The sequence below is a fragment of the Rhinolophus ferrumequinum genome, chromosome 4 (assembly GCF_004115265.2).
Source record: "Rhinolophus ferrumequinum isolate MPI-CBG mRhiFer1 chromosome 4, mRhiFer1_v1.p, whole genome shotgun sequence".
NCBI classification, from domain to species: Eukaryota; Metazoa; Chordata; class Mammalia; order Chiroptera; family Rhinolophidae; genus Rhinolophus; species Rhinolophus ferrumequinum.
The window spans coordinates 104,797,294-104,818,578 of record NC_046287.1 but is presented as its reverse complement, the minus strand read 5'-3'; the positions used below and the strand labels follow the sequence as shown (position 1 = coordinate 104,818,578).

The window sequence follows — 21,285 nt, the reverse complement described above, 5'->3', positions numbered from 1 at the left end:
CAGATTCCTGATCCCTAAACTGTCATAATAAAACACCTCCTGTTAGGAGGAATAAATGCATCTAAAGTTGTTGGCTCGGGTTCTCTATGTATTAAGCACTCAAATGGAGCCATTCAAATCATCACCATCATTGTCATGTAGAATCTGTCTCCTTTTGCAGTGAGGCAAGGGGGGCAAATTAAAAGGCTAATTGCCGAAGGATTGCTAATTCCATGAAAACTATATGGGGAAAAAATAGCATTGCTGTTACAATGAATTATAAATCTTTGCCAATTCATTATCATGCACATTCAAATAAATAAGGATGTACTAATTATTTTCAGTCAGTACAAAATATTGAGAGCATGTTTATTCAATTGAAAAAAAAGCAGCCATAGGAATAATTTGATTAGATATTTAACCATCAAATATGTATGGGGTGCTTTTTTAGGAGACTTAGGTCACTCATGCCCTGATTCTAAGGTTGCACATGAAGAAATATCTCCAATAACTTATTAGTTCTTTGGGATTAGGAAATGTATGTAAATAGATGTCCACCATGACATGAGTAAAACTTAAGGCCCTGCTTTATATATACCTGACGCTAAAATATGTGTTAAATGATTAACAATATTTTGAAGCACCTTTCAGGGTTATATGGCATAATAATAACAGTTAATATTTATCACTGTATCATTATCTTTTTATTGCTGTATAACTACCACCTGAAAACAGAGAAATCAAAGACACTGTTTTATTTGGGCTGGGCTCTGCTGGGCGGTTCTTCTGGTCCACCTGCTCCCCTCCTGCAACTGTAGTTATCTGACAGCTCACCTTGGGTGTCAGGGGTGAGATGGTATATGATAACTTCACCTCCCTGTCTAATGATGGTGCTGGCCATTGGATGGGCCATGTGTCTGTCACAGGCTAACCCAGGCTTCGTCACATTGCAGTCGCAGAGTTCCAGGAGAATGACAGCAGAAGCTTCAAAGCACCTTGTGAACCAGGCTCATCAGCTACACAGCTTCCCCTTTGACCCCTGTGATTGGTCACAGCAAGCCAAGAGGCCATGCCAAGAGTCCAGGAAGTGGAGAAGTAGACGTCACTTCTTGATCAGGGTTGCAACTAATACGCACTATGAAGGGCATGCACGCAGGGTAGGGGGGATTGTGGCCATTTTTTATAATCTACATGCTAGGCACTTTGCTACATGTTTTGCTTGCATTATCTCATTTAATTCATACAATTCACCTATGAGATGTGTATATTATTTAACCTATTTACAAATGAGAAAATGGAAACACAGATGTTAAGTTAGGTAACTCAACATTTCTAATAAGCGAAATGTTTATTAAGCGTTCTTAATAAGTAAAACTATGCTAATAGGATGTTAAGTTTAAAAGAAGGATAAAATATTAGAAATAAAGCAATTCAATTGTTTTTTAAATATGTATACATATACACACAAACATTCTGGAAGGAAATATTCCAATTCCTCTGAGTTGGAAGATAATGGATAATTGTAATTTCCATCTTTTTTGTATTTTCCACATTTTTCATAATGAGTATAAATTTACTTTTAGAAATTAAAAAGTAAATCTACCAAAACTCACACACACACAAAATATATATGATCTGAATAAACCTATATCTATTAAAGGAATTGAATCAATAATTAACCTTCCAAAACAAGAAGTACCAGGCCCACATTGGGTTCATTGCTGAATTCTACCAAACATTTAAGGAAGAAATTATACCAATTCTCTACAGTCTCTTCCAGAAAATAGAAGCAGAGAGAATACTTCTTAATTCATTTTGAGGCCAAGATTACCCTAATTCCCAAAACAGACAAAAATATTACAAGAAAGGAAAACTACAGGCCAATGTTTCTCACGAATGTAGATGTAAATATCCTGAACAAATACTGGCAAATCAAATCTAAGAATGTATAAGAAAAAGTTCTACACCATGACCAACTTGGATTTATTCCAAGTAGGCAAGGCTGGTTTAGCAATAGAAAATTAATTAATGTAATCCATCATATCGACAGGCTAAAGAAGAAAGATAGCGTGACCATATCAATAGATGCAGTAAAAGCATTTGCCAAAATTCAATAGCCACTCATGATAAAAACCCTTAGCAAAGGAGGGATAGAGGGGAAATTCCTCAATTTGATAAGGAAAATGTACAAAAAGCTACAACTAACATCATACTTAATGGTGAGAAACTCAAAGCTTTCCCACTGAGATCAGGAATGTGGCAAGGATGTCCCCTCTCACCACTCCTATTCAACATCGTACTGGGAGTTTTAGCTAATACAATTAAACAAGAAAAGGAAATGGTAGGAATACAGGTTGGGAAGGAAGAAATAAACTGTCCTAATTCGTAGATGACATGATTATTTATGTAGATAAATCTGAACACTGACAACACCAAATGCTGGTGAGGACGTGGAGCAACAGGAACTCTCGCTCACTGCTGGTGGGGATACAAACGGTGCAGCCACTTGGGAAGACAGCGTAACAGTTTCTTACAAAACTAAACATACTCTCATCATAGAATGCAGCATTCTAGCTCATTGGTATTTAAATTGAAAACTTATGTCCTCACAAAAACCTGCACAGGGATATTTATAGCAGCTTTATTCATAATTGTCAAAACTTGGAAGCAACCAAAATGTCCTTCAGTAAGTGATGGACAAACAAACTGGTGCATCCAGACAAAGGAGTGTTACTCAGCACTAAAAACAAATGACCTATTAAACCATGAAAAGCCATGGAAGAAACTTAAATGCATATTAACTGAATGAAAGAAGCCAAACTGAAAAAGCTATATATTGTATGATTTCAACTATATCCCATTCTGGAAAAGCAAAATTATGGACACAGAAAACATTCAATGGTTACCAGGGGTTGAGAGGAGGAAGCAATGAAGAGAGATCACAAAGGATAGTCTTTCTTGGGAAGGCGTCCAGCATTCCTGCAAGCAGGTTTGCTCAGTGAGCACCAGCAATGCCCCTCATGCCCACCAGCCAAGGTGTAGGAAGATCCAAGGTCAAGGCGCAGCATGCTTTGGCCCCCGAGTGTCATTGCAGTACAAGGGAGGCCAGTCCTTCTTGTGCCCCAATTGTTCCCTTGTATTTGGTGCTTCATTTTTACTTTTCAGTCCCTCCTGGTACCCCCACCTCCCGCCCCAAAATAAAAATGAGTCCAGGGACTGAGCTACCGTCGGAGACTGCTAGAAGGGGTGTCAGTCACACTGCCCTCAGGTAACCAAGACTTTCTTTTGTATTTCACCAGATCTAAGACCTATCAGATGTGAGACACATGGTTGGTCTATGTATCAGTAAAAGGGAAAACCTTGCCAACTGTAATTGTAAGATGTCATCGTTTATAAGACACATCCTGACCTAGGAGTGTTAAAATGAGAAGGAAAACAAGGGTGTCTTAGAATGGGTACAGAATAGTAAATCAAGCTGCTTGAGCCTGGCATCTCTCAGAATTTCTATTTCCCAGAACATACCTTCTTTCTCACAGAAATCATCCAGCACATTCCTCCAGCTCACAAGGCATGCCCAGACATAGCAAATTTCTGCTTCTATCAATAAGGAAGCCCTGATTTTAAAGATTTTAAAAACATGGGAAACTGTGGTCAAGTTAAGCTGGAAAAATCTATAATATGGCATATAAAATACTTTATCAAAAGTGCAAGAAAATGCATGGAGAAAACTGGAGACAAAAGTTCTAAGAAAAATATAACATTGACAAAGGGTTAATATCTTAAATATGTAAAGAATTCATGAGCAAAAGATGAAAATTCCAGTAGAAAAAACAAAAAGAAAATTAAGTTCATCTAGTCAATAAAAATGTATTCAACGTTTATTGTGCTTCAGGTTCTGTGTAGGTTTTTGGGGTATTTAGTAAACCAGAAAAAAAATTTTCTGGCCCAATGAAGTTTAAAGTCTTCTGAAGGAAGACAGGCAATGTACAAGTAAATAATGTATTACGTTAGAAAGTGGTCATTGCTACGCAAAAAAGTAAAGCAGAGTGAAGGGATTGGTGTGCTTGGGTAGGTGTGGGTGTTGCTGTTTTCCATGAGTAGATGAAAGGGAGGAGAGGGAGTGAGCCATGCGTATCTGGAGGAAGACATTCCCAGCAGAGACAAAGAGTGGAAGGTGGAATAATAGACCCCCAAAGGTGCCCTTGACCTCATCCCTGGATCCTGTGAGTATATTATGTTACGTGGCAACAGAGACTTTTGTGAATATAATTAAGTAAAGCCAAGAAAGAAATGACAAATCAGGAAAAAAAACAGTGGAAACCATACCACAGACACAAGGCTCTCTAACTTATAAAAAAATTTCTAGAAATATATAAGGGAAGGAGAATCCAAAAGAAAATTGGCAAATGACATGGACAGTTTGCCGAAGAAGAAATGCAAATGGCCTGTAAGCAAAAGACAGGATGCCCGGCCTCTCGTATAAGAGAAAGGCAAGTTAAAACTCGGTCCAGATACTACTTTTTACTTATTGGGTTGGCAAAAATCCAAATGTTGAGAAACTAGGCGTTCTCATACATGGTGGTGGGATTGCAAAATGATAAACTCTAAGGGTGCTTTTTCAATACTGTATGTGATCCAATTAACATGCATTGACTTTCAACCCCATCTCTGACTGTTGACCACTCAGATACACATGTATGCATACAAAATACTGTGTTTGTAAGATTGTAAGAAAAGACTATAAATCAAAAACCCAAAAATGATCAGTGAGGATCTGGTTAAATAAACTATGACCCATACACAAATGGAATGTTATACAGCAGTGAAAATGACGGCACTATTATTGTCCAGGATATATTTGTTGAATGAAAGAAGATAGTCTGCACTCTGTGTGTAAAGGCAAAGGAGGGGGAGGGAGTAGGCAGGCACATTTGTAGTTTGTATTTGCATGAAAGAAAGACCCAGAGGAACTATTAAAAGTTCCCTGTGGAGACTGTATACCTTATTTTATATATTTACAGCAAGAAAGCCAACAGTACACACTGAGTAAACTGAGATTACCCTTGGGGTTTAGCTCACTTTTTTTATAGTTTGTGCTCATAAATCACCTTACACCTGAAGGGCTCCTGTGTGTTGGAGGAAAGAAAAGGACCAGAACGCATGGAGGAAACACAAAATTAGGAAAGAGAAGTCGATGCCTGCATTTGTTGGTGTCAGTTGAGTGCCTACTTCTGCAGGACACTTCACCCCCTTCCACGTGTGCCCACGGAGTCTTGAATGAGCACTTTCCGAACTTTTCAAATTCTATTTCAATTATTTGTTACCACATCTGTCTATTTTTTTAATTTTAATTTTTCAATTACAGTTGACATTCAGTATTATATTAGTTTCACGTGTACAGCATACTGGCTAGACATTTATATAACTTACACAATGATCCCCCCAGTAAGTCTAGTACCCGCCTTGCACTGTGCATAGTTATCACATTATTGACTGCATTCCCTGTGCTGTACTTTACATCCCGTGACTATTTTGTAATTGCCACTTTGTATACATCTGGCTTTTTAACCCAATGCCTGTCACAGAGGTGACTGGCCTTTATTGAATGTTTTTTTTTCCTTTCTTTCTCTTGGACAGTAAAGGTCTATATTATTTTCCTTGTGTCCCAGGATCTAGCTTATGTCTGAGATCTAACATTCAACAAATATTGGTTGAAACTGTATAAATGAGTGAGTAACTAATTGACAAATTGGTCCTACCTAATACATTTGTGAACATATGGAAAAATAAATATCAAGCAAAGGTAGTTATTTTAGGTACATCTTGAATTAGTCTTATACTAGAAAGCAAGATAGAAAAATTCCTAAAACTTGGTCCACATTACAAATTACATATACACAGAACCTATCATTGCTAAGGCCATGATAGCATCATAACCTTATAAATCAAATGACCTCTAGTGGGAATCTCTAAGAGATTCCACTTCAGATTTGAATTTGAATTTGAAAACACTAGTTTCTTGGACACTGCTTGAAAGGGTAGTTACAGGGACAAGCAATAATTACAGATATTCAGTATCACTAGACTGTCTTGGCTTCAGTCCAGCGTGGCTCCCAGTGGCCTGCTGTGGAGAAAAGGCAAAGCTGAACCTCCCTGGCTGAAAATACGGCCAGGCTTAGTTACCAGGGAGATGGGTGGGAGGGGCACTGCTTCCCAAACAGGAAGTTCAGGGGCTTGGCAGTGACAGGAAGTGCTGAGCATGGAGTTTTTCAGATCCTCGATCTGAATTCCCATGCTTTCATTTTCCAAATCCAAGTCATGCAAACACAAGATTTTTAGGCATTTAAATTTTGCTCCCATTCTCCATTCTTCCCAGACCATTGTGTTGACTAATAGAAACTTGAAAATACATATCTGCTTATGATGCCTATGTAAAGGTCATTTTAGACTCTTGGTTATGTTCATTATGTGAAAATGAAAAAACATTAGTGAAAATGGAAAAAAGAAGCCAGCAATGATGATAAACACCATCATTTCTGAGTTTGCTGTAGACATCAGGTCACACCTTCCTTTTTTCTCACTTGGATAAAAAGACACAGGAGAAAGGTTTGGGTGTGGCATTCAGTGGCCCTGGATTTGTACTGCATCTTCATCACTTACTGGTTGTATAACTTTGGGCAAATTATATGCCATCTTTGAAACAGTTTCTTTACCTATGTACTGGGATTGTACAAACTCACAAAATTGTTGGGAAGATGAAAGGGAGTGAGATTTGTGACAATAGTTGTCACAAATGATGTCAGCAGAGGTTATTCATCCAGAAAGTTTGCTTCCTGTCCTCTCCTTAGCTCCCCTTCCTCACTAGGACTGTATGGCATCCCAGCCTCCTCCTGGGGCTTAAATCTAGCTACTCTCCAAACAGTGGCCTCCATCTTTGAATGGTAACGTGGGTGAATCTCCTGGCGGGTATTGTTAAAATGCAGATGTGCTTCCTTGGGTCTGGAGTGGAGGCTAAAGTTCCTCGAGCCCCAGGCAGTGCTGCTGTGGCTGCTGGTCACAGAGTCGCATGCCCCACTGACCTGGGCAGTGACCTGAGCAAATGCGTTTTCTTTCTAGTAACCTGTGGGGTCTATAAGCTGCAGCATGCCACCCTGCCACACACACCCAGAGAGCAGCTCCAACACAGCCCTGCTGTGGTATTCCTGCATAGGTCCCTCTGTTCTGGAGCTTTGTATTAATATCAGAGCTGGATGTTCCTTATCTCGTTTTCACCTGGCCTCAGGTTTTCCTGTGATGCTTCACGTCTTTCCCCCAGTTTCAACTTTGGCTCTCGTTAACAATGGCTTTGGCTCAGATACTGTCCCCAAGCCTATGCAAGTAGGAAAGGGCATTTTCTGAAGGGGATTCAGTCAGTTGCTTCAGACCACAGTGTGGGCCATGGGCTGCTATCCTGTGGACACTCGTGATTGTGTCAGGACAGTGACCCATCCTGCGTCCAGGGCTGCATGAGCACGCTACTCGGAACGCTCTGCATTGACTGCAGCTCCACGGTGCTGTGTGTCGTTGGTTTTGTGTACATCTCCATCTGGTGAGCGTTCTTCTGGATACGAGGAAGCATACTGTAGTGACTGAGAGTGGAGGCTGAGGCCAGCCACCTGGCTTTGCTCCTGCTTCTGCCACTGACTGGCTGGGTGTCCTTTGCTTTGGAAGTTGCTTAGCTTCTGTCAGCTCCCGAGTCCTCATCTGTGCCAGACAAGCATGCCAGCCTTGGGCAATGCTAAGAGGACTAACTTCAGGGAGTGGATACTTGTAGAGCACTTACAACACAGCCTAGCCCTCAGTGAGTGTGTGTTAGTGACCTGTGTGGCCTGGTGGCAGTGGGGAAGGACTCTCGGTGCTCATGTGAGAGCAATTTTGTGGGGGATGTTTTGGGGAGCTTGGTTTTGATTGTTTATCAGCCTTACCTGTTTGTTGATTAAAAAGAGCCGCTAGCTTGCATGTTGTCCCTCTGCCTGCATGGCAGGGTTCGGGGGTCTCGGGAAGATTAATCACAGAGTCAACACTTCCCAGACAGCAGAAAAGCCGCTGCTCACAGCTGTGCACAACAGCTCTGCACTGTCCTGTGAGCTCCGTTCTCACCATGGTGGTCCTATAACAGTACCTGAAGGTGACAGTTTTCCTGCAAGGGGCAGGAAGATGCCTGGAGGGAGGCACTTGTCTGACGAGGCTGGTGAGGGCCTTGCCGTGCACTGGCTTGGGGTGTGCAGAGGCCTGACTGCCTCTGTGCCTTGGCCCTGGCTACCCTCCCAGCTCCTGCCATCTCGGCAGCCCGCTGGCCACCAGGCTTGGTACCCATGCGTACTTTGAATAAATCGGGATGTTTACAGGAAACTTCGTCTCTCCTGTGATCTGTCACTCTGATGACCCACAGAGCAGCCCATTACAGCCATTACTGTCCCCAAGAGTAATCTGAGGTTGGATTGATCTCACATTCTTGCACTTCATTGCATTTGTCAGCCTCCTCTTACAAGGGCGCTTTTTTCAGGACGGCCAGTTAAAACGTATCCGCTCCATTCTGACCTTCACACATCTGTCATCATTAGATTTGGGTTGTTGGCTTTTTATAACATGTAACAAGAATAAACCATGCCCAAATGTCACATTTCTTTATATTCTACATTCAATTAGAAACACCATATTTTGTAATTTCTAAATCGTATCAAAAATATCACATTTCTTAATTTTCTAAGCAAAAATATATCCTTAGAAATGTCCAGAATTGTATTCAGAGAGAAATTTAGAGCCTTAGTTGCATCTGTTACTAAGCATTTTGCTATACTTGCCAAACTAGCAAAAGAAAGAATATTTCTTATTAACTTATTATAAAGTATAACTGTCAGAATCTACAAAAGCATCATACTTAATGGTAAAACAGTACAAATATTCTCATTAAAGTCAATAAACGCAACAGGAAAACGAGCCAAAGATTTTGATAAACACTGTGCAGAAGCTGTGATAAGAGCATGGGAAGATGCTCAGCATCGTTAGTCGTCAAGGAAGGCAAATAAAAATACGCGCACACGTTCTCTACCACGCAGCAGAGGGGTGGCGAGGACGTGGACTGCTGGAGGGGTGTGAAATGACAACCACTTTGGCGAGCAACTTGGCAGCCTTTTATCAAGTTTGTTTATAAGAATTTCATTACTAGGTATGTACCTGAGAGAAGTGACAACATATGTTTCCACACAAGACTCATCCACAGAGGTTCATAACCCTAAATTATAAAGACCCCAAATGTTTATTAACAGGTGAAGACGAGCTGGTAGCCGATGGAGTATACTCAGATGCACGAAAGAACATGGATGAGTCTCAGAGATATTTTACAGAATGAAAAAACCAGGAACCAAAGAGTACATGTCATTTAACTGTTTCATAATAAATTCTAAAACAAGGTATTCGTAACCTCTAATGACAGAACACAGGTCGGTGGTTGTGGGGCTGGGGAAATGGAGAGGTCAGATGACAGGGAGTCACGAAGACCTTTGAGGTGTGGGAGAAACGCTCCTGACTGATTGGAGTGTACACTTAAATGGGTGCATGTCATTGCATGTAAGTCATATCTCGAAAAAGTGAACTTTAAAAAGTGTCCTAGCCTTTTAGATTGGATTTTCAGTCCTTTGCGTTTTCTTAGACTTTTTACTTCTGCCAAGGAGGAAGGTGTTCAGCCTGTCAGTGAATAGTGAGGCTGCTGCAGGTGGGTGCCGGTCGGCCCCCGACTGTCCGCCTGCCTGGCCTCAGTTCCGTCCAGCAGGGTCTCAGCCGCATCCTGTGTCAGGGGTGGCCTTCTGTACTAAGTGTCATGTTCGCTTCTTCTGGGTGAACCCAGCGCTCCCTCGGCAAGTTTATCTGTACACTTTGGGCTTTTTTCTGTTTGCCTAGGTGGGGAGGATCCCTGCTCTGGCCGCTAGGAAGCCAGCCCTGCTCTGGTTTGCTGAGCCCCAAGGAGGCCTGGCCAGCCGTCCCAGGAGGAATAGAATGTCGACCAGGTAGGGTGGGCTCTGCTCGTGCTGGCTGCATGCGGCAAGGTCTGGGAGCCAGGGAGGGCTTCACTGCGTGGGGAGTGCGTTGACAGTGGTACCTAAAGGGGCTGGTTGTGTGTGTCGTGTGTCACACTCAGTCCTGAGCTCACCACCTCCCTTAGACCTGCTGTGCAGCCCGCTGAGTGAAGGGAGAGCCGGCTTCTGCTCTGGCTGTTCTTGCTCTTTGTACTGAACTGCAGCCTCAGCCTCAAGTACAGCTGCTGTCACCCACACTCAGTGGAAGAAGGGCCCAGGTTCACCCCCAGAGGACTGGGGGGCACACAGTGAGGACCGGCAGTCCTGAATTGCTGGTGCCCTGAAAAGCACAGCGAGCGGACCAGTGTTGGTGTCAGAGAGCTGGGTCGCGGGGTGAAGGAGGCGCCGTGATAGCTGGGATTGCTGGAGTCTTGGGGGCATCTCAGGAGTGGGACTGTCCTGACATCCCAAGGGGGAGGCCAGGGCCAGACTGCCAAGTTCCCTGCATAGAGGGGACAACTGAAACAGCGCAGGGGTGTGAGCATGGAAGTGTGGGGAGAGCGAGGCGTGTCTGCACTCATGAAATCAGAGGATGTTAGCGCAGGAGAGGGTCAATAGAGATGACGACGACGTGGTGCAGCTGTTCCATTTGATAGGCGGATAGATGTGTCCCGAGGAATCTGAGAGCTCCCCAGTCTCACTGGTTAGTAACTGACTGAATGAGAATTCTGGTCTCCTCCCCGTGAACTTAGTCATTTCCACCATCAGACCAGGCTGCCAACTTGTGTTCATTTTTATCCTTAGCTTCTTGATTGCTTTTACAGACTCATGTATCTGTCTGATCCCACCCGAATGCAAGCTGACCTCCTCAACAACTTCTAAAATAAATTGTCAAGGAATATGCTTCTGTAAAAACACTACGTCTGATTCAAACTGCAATTAACTAATTGAAGAAATTGGAAGGAAATGCAGGTGAAACAATGCAGTAAACCAAATGTAGCCAGGCTCCCCATAGAAAACAAGTTCCTACTATAGTACCACAGCATAACACAGGACAGTGGGGACTACTGTGCCCCTGACTCAAAAAGGGACACGTTTGTACAGCTTCATCCTACCTTCTTTTTCCATCCTTTAAGAACTGCCCCTCCGCCCGGCTCTTCCTGTTGAAACCTAGGACGTGGACACTATTGTGTGGACCCTGTCGTTCGTAGCTGTACCAAGAGGCACTGGGATATTTTGTCGGTTGGCAAATCATACTCCATCTCTTTCCATATGAGTGATACTAATTGACAATAACTTTATAATTTAAAGTGAAAGTCTTAAAAAACTAAGAACATTTCTGTGTTTTTCAAAGCTGCTGAAATAGTAACTTTCACTCCAATTCACTATTTTGAATTTCTATGCTATATTTGATTGTTTTTTAAAAAATACAAAGTTTGAGATTTCATGTAAACAGCAGAGAAAGAGACATAACATAAACAGTGACTGAACTTCGTCACCAAGCGCACAACTGAGGGAGTATTATGATGGCGACTAGACTGGCTCGGTCATCTATTCTGGAAATTTCAGACATTCCTGGCTGTGAGAGGGTGGAGAAACTAATATTAACCCAAGTATGACTATTAATTAGTCCACAAGGGAATCAAGAATTAATAATTAGGTATCTGGGTTTTTCTTTTAATTGCGGTAAAAAAAACAACCCCGCATAACATAGAATTTACCATGTTAACCATTTTTAACTGTGCAGTTCAATACTATCAAGTACAGTAAGATGGTTGTGCAACATATCTCCACCAGTTTTTCATCTTGCAAAACTGAAACTCTGTCCCCATTAAATAACTCCTCATGCCCCTCCCCCAGCTCCATCACCCACACCAACTCTGTCCCTAGGATCTGACTGCTCCAGGGCCTCATCTAAGTGGGATCACACAGCGCTTGTCCTGTGACTGACGGATTTCACTGAGCATAACGTCCTCAGGGTTCACGGATGATGTAGGGTGTGTCAGGATTCCTCCCCTCTTAAGGCTGAATGACATCCGCTGTATGGATGGACTTTTGTTTATCCATCATCCATCCATGGACCTTTGGGTTGTGTCTGTCTTTTGACTGTTGTGAACAGTGCTGCATGGAACATGGGGCTACAAATATCTGAGTCTCTGCTGTCGGTTATTTTGGGTCTGTCCCCAGAAGTAGAGTTGCTGGGTCAGATGTAGTTGTATTTTTAACTTTTGGAGAAACTACCAGACTGTTTGCCACAGTGACTGCACCTTTCACCCTCATCCCAGTGGTGGGCAGGCTTCCAGGTCTTCACATCTTCACCAACGCTTGTTGTTTTCTGGGGTATTTTTCTGTGCGTGTGTGTGTTTGGGAAATGTTTGGATCCTCTCCCTGGAAGTGTGTGTGTGTGTGTGTGTGTTTACATGTAGTACATATATGCATACTAATTGAACATTACTATTTTATCAAAGTATTTATGAGTATTATTATTATTATTTACCTTTTTACCCTCTTCACCTATTTCTCCCACCCTGTTGCCCCCCACCTCTGGCAACCACTAATCTGTCCTCTGTGATGATGATGCCAGCTTTAGTGGGTTTTTGAGAAAATGGAGTATGTGTGTAAAGCAGTGTGTGAACTGCAAGAAAGCAATATACTAGCACTGTCAGTCCTTCTACCTGGGAGGGTCTGCAGTGTGTCCCCATCCAAAAAGTACTTCCACCAGTGCCCGTGTTCATTTCTCCTTCTTAAGCTGCCTGGCAGCTTCTTCTCCAAATGCTCTCTCTAAAGGGCTCTCAAACCTCCTTCCTAAAGTACATTCGCTTGGACCAGTGAAAATACAGCTGCTGAAGGTGCATTTCAAGAGGGTGACTCTGGGCAGACTCTCTGAAGGCCATTATGGAGTATTTATAAAACATGACAAACTGGGAAGAATTTTAATACAAAACTAGTTAAGTAAATTATGGAACATCCATAAAATGGAATACTGTCCAAAAAAATATAAATAAATTTGTAGGTCTACAAGGTGTGATCAAACAATACAGTGAATGTTTAAATAAAAAACATGTATTACAGCAAAAGACACAGTGCCATTAACCTCCATCAAAATACTCCCCCTCACTTCAAACACACTTATCCCATCGTTCTTGCCACTTTCTGAAGCAGTTCTGGAAGTCCTCTTTCATGTCTTTAGTTGTGCTATTGTGGCTGCCTCGATGTCCTGAATCATTTTGACTTTGGGGAAGAGCCAAAAGTCACACGGTGCCAAATCCAGTGAATAAGGTAGACAAGGACACACTGTAATGTTTGTGTTTGACAGAAATTGCCATATACCAGAAGCAATGTGTAACACGGAGCATTGTCAGATGGAGGATGATTTATGGCACACTTTAAAACACACGTTCTCTCAACCATAGCTCACACCCAACTGACTGCACCGAACAAGTTGAAACTTGTCACACACTCTTACTAAGGTTCGACGCATTGCTTCTCATATTGAAGAGCCCTGCCGTTCCGTTGGATGACGCTCAGCAGCAGCATTCACCGCATTTTGTGATCACAACGGAAAGGCTCCGTCTCATACATTGCTTCTGGTATGGCAACTTCTGTTAGATAAAAACATGACGGTGTGTCCTCATCCACCTTAGTCACCATCTGGCACCGTGCGACTTCTAGCCCTTGCCCAAAGTCAAAATGATTCAGGACATCGAGGCAGCCACAACAGCATAACTAAAGACATTCACGAAAGAGGACTTCAAATCACCTCAAAAAGTGGCAAGAATGATGGGATAAGTGTATTTAAAGCAAGGAGGAGTATTTTGAGGGGGATTAATGACAATGTGTCTTTTACTGTAATAAATTTTTTTTATTTAAACATTCACCATATTTTTTGATCACAACTTGTATATTGATTGAGATAGAGGCATAATCCTAAATTTAAAAGAAACAACAGGCCAAAATGGAGTCACTTTTGCGAAGTCACATCACCAAACCAAAACTTACTACCAAAACTGATTGCAGTTTTGGCCCCTCCCAGGAGTAGAATTTTAAGCCAATAGGTCTGGAATTCCCTGGTCAGCACTAGTGAGGTCATCTGTCTGATGAGCCCCTGCCTTCCCCTAAGGGACAATGACCTTCCTGAAATAATGCACTCTTTCTTGTCCCACCCTCTCTCTGCCTACAAAAACCTTTCATTTTCACAACCCAGAGCGCCCTTCTAGCTTTGAGGTGGGATGCTGCCCGATTCATGAATTACTTAATAAAGCCAATTAGATCTTCAAATTTACTGAGTGGAATTTTTTCTTTATTAAAACAGAAAAGTGGGGAAGGAGCAGGAGGGAAATGGCTCGTGCTAGAAATATGTAATGCCTTGATCTGGTGACTGAATACACGTAAAACTTCATTAAGTTGCACACTCAAGATTTAGGTGCTTTACTGTGTGTACGTTTTATCTTAATAAAAGAGAGAGAGAAAGGGAGGGAGGGAGGCCGGGAAGGAGGGAGAGATGGAGAGAGAGAGAGAGAGAGAGAGAAAGGAAAGACAAGATCATCAGAAGCAAGTGCGGGCTCACCAAAACCAAAAACAAACCATGTAACAATTCTACATACAGTAGAAACCCATTTTGATTTTTAAAGACATTTGAAAATATGCACTTCTAGGACACTATTTGTTTACCAAACGTTAAAGCAATAAAGGTGCCCCCCACTAAACGCATTATCACGCTCTGCCTGTGTGTGAACGTTGCGGGCATCTCACCTGGATTATCACAAGAGCTCTTGGCAGGACTCAGGGCCCCCATATCCCCTCCAGTCTGTTCTCTACAAGCAGCCACAGAGAACCTTGGCAGCTGGGACCCCTCAGTCCATTTGTCACACTCTAGTGATGTCCCATCTCACACACAATAATGTGTGACCCGTCTGTATCTCTCCCCTCCCTCTGTTCTTCCCAGCCAGGAGCTCTGGCTGTTCTTTAACCATGCCCGGCATGTCTTCACACTCGGTGTTTTCTCCAATAGTCACATGGCTCATCCTCTCCTCCCCTTCACATTTCCCCTTTCAAATGTTAGTTCCTCAGAGAAACCTTTCCAAACTTCTGGGGCTGAGCCCTCCTACCCTTATCCCACCACTTGCTCCATCTGTCCCTCACTTGCCGCCCAGCCTTCCTTGTCCCTGGCTTTGACTGCTCTCCTGTCTACTCTGCCTCTGTCCCCGAGGGTCTAGCATAGCACCTGCTGTGTCAGCGAGGACAGTGAGTAAATGAAGGAAGACAGGAAGACGGGACAAATCTCTGCTGCTAGGGTCCCTGTAGACATCGATTTTCCTTCCTTGTACCTTGTTCATTTTCTGAAGTGGTTTACCATGCGCATATGTTACCACTACAATTAAGAAAAAATTGTAAGGTTGTGTTAGTTTCCTAGGGCTGCAATAACAAAATGGCATCATCACGGACGGGGTGTCTTAAACAACAGAAGTGTGTCGTCTCCCAGGTCTGGAGGCTGGACGTCTGAGGTCCAGGTCTCGGCTGCTGGTTCTCCCTGAGGCTGCGAGGGAGCCTTGCCAGCCTCCGGCCAGCTTCTGGTGGTCTGTGGGCGGCTTCCATGTTCCTTGGCTTGTCATCATCCCATCTCTGCCTTCATCTTGACGGGACATTCTCCACGTCTGCATGTCTGTGTCCAAATGTCCCCTTTGTAAGGACACCAGTCACACTGGAATAGGGATCTATCCTAATGATCTCTTTGTCACCTCGGTAACGACCCTGTTTCCTAGTTCGTCACAGTCTGAGGTCCTGTGGGGACACAGTAACCAATAACAAAAGTATTTCCTTAAACAAACTAAAAATGATTAATTTCTGAAATTTGAATGTCAGAAATGTGTGGCATTTTAAGCCTCCTGTCCCGTGCCGGCGTTGTGATGTCCCACAGGCTGAATCTCCGCCATGTCCTCCTGACAGTGTGGGAGGAGGGCCTCCCTTGGAGGTGCTGTTTGATCTCATTAACTCTTTGGAGAGTCTTTTTTCTTCTTTAAGGCTTATTTTTGTATCCTGCTGTTAAATGAAATGCAGCCTCCCTCTCTGCATGGTGGAAGGGTTTGTTTTTTTTCATCAGCAAACCTAGACTCTTTCTGGCAATTACACAGCGATGGACATGGCTTAGTTCTTCTCACACAGTTCTCTTCTGTTCTCAGGCTTGTTTTGTCCTGAGCTAATTCCAGGCCTTAGCACCACGTGGGGTGCAGGTGGGCTGGGCTTCGCCAGCTCCTGGCTGTGGGAGGAGTGTGGGGGTTCCCCATCCTCTGCGCCCAGCTCTGTTGCCCCCCCCATTGCCTGCCCTGCCCAGGGGGGCGATGCGGCTGAGGAGCATGAGCCCTTTGCCCATCTTCATTCTAACCTGCAGGCAAATCCTGCCAAAGAAGAGGGGGCACGAAACAGAGCAAAGCTAGACTGAGGGTGGATGCGAGAGCCTGTTGGGCAGCTCTGCAGGCTACTGAGCCAGGTTTCATTGGGAGCCTCAGAGGAGACGGAGGTGGGAAGCTGTGGGGACAGACCCCAGGTGTGGGCTGCCGGCTCACACTCTCCCCTGCCCACTGTGTTCACACATCTCTGTTTTATTCATTTGTTCACCGGTAACAGCTTTCAGCGCCAGACCCAGAACCATTAAGCACAGTATGGAGTTTTCTCTGAGCAGCTGTCACGCCCACAAAACCTCGCCACGCAGGCGAGGAGACTGGCCAGGCTGACTCCTCCGTGGGGCACAGGGACACAGAGCACAGGGCCCGGCTGTCGCCCTGGGGTGTGGCTTCACTAGGAACCTTTGGTGCAGTGGGGTCCTGGGGTCTCACCCACCAGGCCAGGCTGGCTCCCCCAAGGCGTGTGTATTCGGCACTCGCCAGAAGCCAGAGCCACCCTAAAACACACTCTTTCCTTTGGCCTTTAAAAGATGCTTTCACTTTCTAGACAATACACCCCCATCCCTGCCCCCGCCACACACCCGGATGTTCCCTCAACTTGCCCATCTGTGCACCTTAGCTCTGTCGACCTAAACAGAGAAAACGGGTCTGCGAGCAGGTCCAGCTCTTCATTAATCAACGCGTTGCTCACATCACGCCTCAGGTTTCAGATGTGCTCTCGGCACCCCTGGGCTTTCATGTCAAACTGGAGGTGGCTCCCACTCGCTTATTTACCTGTGGTCCCTGCAGGCTCCACGTGGAGCCTCGGTGCCTCCCTCACAGCAAAGTGCCTGCCTTCTGGTCAGTGCCAGGGGACAGAGCTCCCTGAAGGCGCTCCCCGATCCAATTTCCCCATTCACAGCGGTCGTGCTGGGGTCCTGAGCACGAATGGGGTTCATGTGTACCCCAAGTGGGAAACCTGCCAAATGTCATCTCCCAAGATCTCATGTAGAGAATGAAGCGATTACTAGTTGGACTTAACTTTCAAGACCTCTCCTTATGATTAGTTATTTACTTAATATAACACACATTAGTTGTACAAAATGCAGAAAAAAGATCAAGGTAAAAGAAGAGAATTTTAAATTATCTATAACCCAGTTAGGCTGTGATTACCACTGCAAATATTTTGGTGTTTTTCATTCATTTTATGAGGATACATATAAATATGTGTAGATGTGGAATGACATTTGTTTGGTGGACAGAGGCTTCTTTTTGAAAACTTTTCATTGAAGTATAACATACTACAGAAAAAATGCCCAAGTCTAATCACCTCCTTGTTCATGCATCTAGAACAACCCCCCGTGTCACTAAATCCTCTGCAGCTCGGTACCCCACTGTATGACCAGGCCACCCCCTGGGACTGCCTGAGTACAAACAACTTTCTGACGTGACTTTCGGCTTGTGAGCAGGACTCTTACTTAAGGGCCTGCATGTTCTTCCAGACCGTCTGTGGGGACTCGTGGGCCATAGGGCCACCTGTATCCGCATGTCCTGGGGCTCTGGATAAAATCCTTGTGTTCCCACCTCAGCCTTACTGAAAAGACTGTCAGGGTTTGGGGCCCAGGCATCTTCTTGTTAAATAATCCCATCTGGGAAATTCTCTGCGAGTCACTGTCCAGAAGGACTGAGGAGGCAACCACTTGCTTTCATGTTCCTCATGACACCTAGATTGTAGGGTCTCTGCTTCATGGGAGGTTGTGTGGGATGACATGCCTGATGGGGGCCAGGCCAGGCTGCTGTACCACCTCCTCACTGAGTGTTGCTGGGCAAACCACTTGCACCGTGAGGAGCTTTCATTTTCTCATTGTGGAACGATGGTGGTGAAAATAATTATCTCAGAGTGCTGCTACAGGGCTGCATGAGATAATGTCTGTGGAAGTCTTTGCAAACCCCAACCTGCTGTAACATATTATTGTTACTATTACTGTTATTATCCTGAACTGTTTCCCCTCTCGGCCACAGGGTCCTAGTTAATGGTTACTTCTATATCTATGATGTCCAGTACAGTAGCTGCTAGCCACACAGATGGACAGATGAATGGTTGATGGATGATGGATGGATGGATGGATGGATGGATGGATGGATGGATGAATGGATGGATGAGTGGATGGATGGATGGATGGAAGGATGGATGGATGGATGGATGGAAGGATGGATGGATGGATGATGGATAGATGGATGGATGGATAGATATGTGGTAAGGTAAATATAGCAAAATACTAATGGTAGAACCAAGGTCTGTGGTTTTTTAAAGTGAGGTGCAGGCACCAGCAACATCAGCACCACCTAGAAACTTGTTTGAAATGCACATTTTCAGGCCAGATCCTGGAATCAGAAACTATGGGCGTGAAGCCCACACATGTTTGAAAAGGTCCTGGCGGTGATTCTAATACACGCTGAAACAGAGCTATCGGTGGAGATGTACGCATATATGGGTGTCATTGTACAGTTCTGTCAAGTTTGCTATATGTCTGACGTTTTCATAGTAAAATGTTGGGGCAGAGTGAGTGGTCAGTGAGCATTCTATCAGGATGGCTGTCGTGGTCCTGCTGCCACCCGTGTCTCCTTCAACACTTGAGGCTTTTCTGGTGAGCATACTGGCTATTGCAAAGGGGCTTTGACTGGTAAAAGTTGTGTCTTGTTATTTAGCATGATAAATGCCCCAGATGGGCTCCTGTTGGTAAAATTAAAGGCACTCATGTATGAATTGGCTAAAATAGCTTAGGCAAGAGCAAGGTCTGAGAATTTGGAGGGCTCCAGCCTGTGACCCCCAGGTTGGGCCCCTTGGGCCATGGCTTCTCAGGAATGCTGCATCCATGGTATCTGAAAGAGCGCTGAGACTTCTTTGAACTTCCAGAACTGGTTGTCTGAGCTGTTTTGTGCTTGCTCTGCTAATGAATGTCTAAGAAATGCCTGTGTGTATCTGGATTCGGCCTGAGGCCCGCTTTCCTTATACCCTGGGGGGGAGCCATGGAGGGCAGCTCACCTGACCACTTCTGTGCAAGCTACCATTCCCTGGCCAGGTGAACTGAGAAGTTGTGCCTGATCACTTAACTCAGGTCACTTAGAGCAGCAGGGGACAGACTACTGGAAAGTCCATGAGGTTGCTTCACCAGAAGTCCAACCGTTTACCTACAGTGCTTTTAAATTCCTCCTTCAGTATTCATTGCAGAAATGCACAGCTTCTCAACTTGCTTCGATTTCTGCTTAGGCCTCATCACATCCTTCTTTGGTTAATCAGACTTCTCTTTTCCCCCAAATTTGAAAATCTTTACTGACTTTGAAAAATATTTACTGACTACTCCAGAAAGTTGATTTCATAATAAGGAAATCTAATGAGGTGATGTATACTGTGATCCTCCTACCGTTTAATTCTATACAAAATCTTTCACCAGGCTGCCCTGCATGTGGAAAACCCCAGTCCAGGGGGTCTTCACTGGAGGGACTGAGATCCCAGAAAAACAAGCGGCTTGTGAACTTGGATGGGCCGAGTTACAGCTTTACTTTCCTTGAGTTCTAACTGAAATGAGCATTTCCTTCCATTATGATGTGGGCAGCACACCCACCCAGTAGCGTTAGCAGAACCTGTGACTTTGTCTCCAATAGGAATTACAGAGATTTTCACATCACTTGACAATTGCTGTCCTTATTCTTGAAATGCGACTTATGGTCATCACTACTTGAAAACTGTGGAAGCAGTTAGCCCTGCGACCAGATTTAATGCATGAATACGGAAACACGTGCTGTGTTACTGTATCTCCAGATTTTAGATATTCGATCACTGTACTTCAATGGAAACCGTCTCCTTTGTAATCATACATATTTTATGCATTAGAAAATATTCTGAGAACCGGTCCATAGGCATCCCCCAACTGTTAAAGAGATTCATGGCTTGAAAAAGGTTCAAAAACCCTCCTTAGCCAGTCTGAGGGTGGTTCCACCAAAACTCCGAAGGGTTGGAAGCCCCCAGGGGCTCTGCCAGCCAGACCTCAGCAACTGGTCTGAATTTGGAGGGGCTGGAAGGAGGCCGGCGGACAGGGCACTTGCTGAGGATACAGGCTGGGAAGGGGGCTGCCTCAAGCCCTTTTCTGTGCCTCCCCTCCAGGACCCATGCCCTCCCCCCCACCTGTCTGGACCCAGGACTGGCTTGTATGCTGTAGTTACGGTTACAACCTTTGCTATTACAAACAGTCATCTTCAAATTCCTCACTTTTGGTGTGAGCCTCAGTGTTTTCAGTGGATTTATTGCAAATGTATCACATAGTTTTCAGTGAAGCTCAACCTTGGCCCGCTGCACAGAAATGCCTGATAACCGCCCCTGCTCTGCTGGCTGGAACCCAATTGGAAGCTGTTCCAAGCTCTGGACGAACACAGTATGTTCAATAAAAAGGGGGCGGGGCGGGGGGATATACCCTGTGCCTTTATTAGAGCCACTGGCCTGAAAGGTGCTTACTGACTGGCGTCTTCTGGTCCGTTTTAATGGCGATGGAATTGCAGCTCACTTAGCGAATGGTAACAATGGACTTAGATCTGGGTCTGAAACCTGGTTTAGCTACTTACCAGCTATGAGACTGCAGGCAAATTAAAGCCTGAGCCTCATTTTCCTCACTGTGAAAGAGACTTTATCAGAATAGCTCTCTCGTGGGGTTTCTCGGAGGGTCAGATGAAAGCAGCTCTGGAAAGGGTTCAGCCCAGGGCTCACCACAGGTGAGCACGTCTCAACCAGGCTCCCTGCTGGCTGGCTGCAGGGAGAGACACTGCAGGGAGAGACAAGCTCCTCTGCTTTTATTTTATTTTGATGAAATTTACAT

At 44.4% G+C, this 21,285-nt stretch overlaps 1 protein-coding gene across 1 annotated transcript in view; it reads left to right on the top strand.

Moving 5' to 3' along the window:
- Positions 1 to 21,285, top strand: part of LATS2 (large tumor suppressor kinase 2) — a 115,511-nt gene that overhangs the window by 3,173 nt on the left and 91,053 nt on the right. The window contains exon 2 of the mRNA XM_033104286.1: positions 9,919 to 10,025. The gene's annotated coding sequence lies outside the window, so the exon portion shown is untranslated. The remainder of the gene's footprint in view (positions 1 to 9,918; positions 10,026 to 21,285) is intronic.